The sequence below is a fragment of the Vombatus ursinus genome, unplaced genomic scaffold (assembly GCF_900497805.2).
Source record: "Vombatus ursinus unplaced genomic scaffold, bare-nosed wombat genome assembly UNPS02014794.1, whole genome shotgun sequence".
NCBI lineage: Eukaryota > Metazoa > Chordata > Mammalia > Diprotodontia > Vombatidae > Vombatus > Vombatus ursinus.
Genome location: NW_020954572.1, coordinates 27,386,114 through 27,388,419, shown reverse-complemented (window position 1 = coordinate 27,388,419; position 2,306 = coordinate 27,386,114).

The window sequence follows — 2,306 nt, the reverse complement described above, 5'->3', positions numbered from 1 at the left end:
GTCTGGAGTTCAAAGCTGACCCTGTCCTTAAAACAAAGTGGTCTATTTAAAGGTAGTTTTCTTTGTACTGAGTAGTGGGTGATCTTGTGAGTAATATTTTGAACAAGGTACAGTACTGGAAACTTGAGCTCTAGAACCATCTATACACACACATACCATCTTGGCTAATCAAAAATAAATTGTTGAGTTCGAGGGTCTCAGTTTCCTTTTGCTATTTGTAAAGAGAGGAACACTGGTGGAGTTTTTTGGTAATATTCTGATGAACAGATAACAGGATGTTAATTTCATGTCTTAATGAGGCCAATGAGAAGTCAGTGGGGTGTATGGAAAGAGCACTTAACTTGAAATCACAGGACCTAGGTTCAAATCTAACTCTGCAATATAATACCTATAGGATCTTGGGCAAATTTTACAACTTCTCTGGGCTTTAGTTTCCTCATCTTTCCAGTGAGGGGGTTAGATTAATTGGCCTTTCAAATCCTTTTCATCTTTAAATTTATGATCCTGTGATCCTTAGGAGGAGAAGGAAGTACAGATGCTTTTCTCTGAGGGGAGAAATTGAATTAAAAGTAGTCACAATTCTTTCTTCCTCTTTCCCTCTTCTGTCTCCCTCCTCCCTTTTCTCTTTCTTCCTCTTTCTCTCCCCCCTCCCCGCCTCTGTGTCTGTCTCTGTTTCTCTCTCTCTCTTTCTCTTCTATCTCTTTCTTCTCTCTCCTACTTTTCTCCTTCCTAGATCTCTCTCTCTCTCCTCCCCCTCTCCTTCTCTCTCCTGTTTCCCCTCTCCCTCCTTTTCTTCTCTCCCTCCCTTCTCTTTCTCCCTCTCTCTTCCTCTGTCTCCCTTCATTCTCTCTCTTTGTCTCTATATCTCCTCCCTCTCTTTCTTTTCCCATCTCTCTCCCCCCTCTCCACCTCTCTCCCTCTTTTCTTTTTATCTCTGTCTGTTTGTTTCTGCCTCTCTGTGTCTTGGTGTCTCTGTGTCTGTCTGCCTTCCTGTTTCTCTTCTCTTCTCTTGTCTTGTTTTCTACCACCACCTCCTCCTCCTCTTTCTCTGTCTCTCTTTCTCTCTCTCTCTTTCCACACACACCCACCCACACACCCACCCACACACACCAATTCAAATAAATCATTGAAGAACAATGACAATGAATTAGAGAACTCAATCTTATAAAAAAAAGAGTACCTTTCCTCAAAATGTTCTTCTGCTTCAAGGAGGAAGAAGGTTTCGCTGGCAGAGTCCTTTTAAAATTTATTTTTGCCTAATTATCATTGGCTGCTGCTGGTATTTACCCAGATATGAAAGCAGGAAAAAAAAATCTTAGGAAGCTTTTGAACAGACTCTTTTTTTCTTCCATGTTTGGCTTTTAACCTACGTGGGCCAAAACCCATTTGGGAGTTCATCTTATTTGTCACTAGAAACAATCTCAGGTAAACCTAGGGAAAAAAAAAACCTAAAAACATTTGAATTCCAAATGGGCATGATTAAAACGAAACCATGTGTTTGGTATTTGCACAAGATGATTCATTTGCATGTCACTGGAAGAGTTGGCCAAAGGAGCTGGCAAGCCACCGTAGCATTATCCAATTCTGAAGCCATGTAATCAGCAGCATGCTGGTAAATATTTAACAACTGGCTCTCCAAAATTACACAACATACTTTTAGTTTAATCTGCATTACTGAAATTTTCTCCATCATTTTCTTGTGTCATACTCAACAAAACAATAGATCAAGCCTTGTTTTGTAGCATTTGCTGATTTCTCAGGTGCAAATGCTCAAGCTGAAAATTTACCAATAGACTAAATGAGCCAGTTCAAGCTGGTTCTAGCACACCCCAGCATGGAATCTGCATGCTCAAGAGTTTCTCGCTAAGTTCACAGTACTCATATGTTTGCACTGCAAAAATCCATACTAAAACATTTTCTAATTTGGGCTTATACAATTGGACCCCAGATTCCCTATGACCTTTCCTGATTTAGTCCTAGTTTTGTGAAGCAAGATTTCTGGGGAAGCTCCAAAACCCAGCCCTGGGCAATAATGATTCTAGTATGAATTGATTGATACATTTAAAGATATAAGGCAATATTTTTCAATTTAAAGTATATCTAAAATTGATGTTAAAACTGAATTTAAATACTCTCACATGCATGTCCCATAAAAGACCTATTCCAATGCCTCATTGAGTATGATAGTAACTCAGGTTTCTCACTATTTACTAGCAAAACACAAGCTGTGTCAGATCTTACTAAGGTGGAAAGGATTCATTTATAGGCCAGGAGGCTATTGATAGAGCACTGGGATTAGAGTTAGG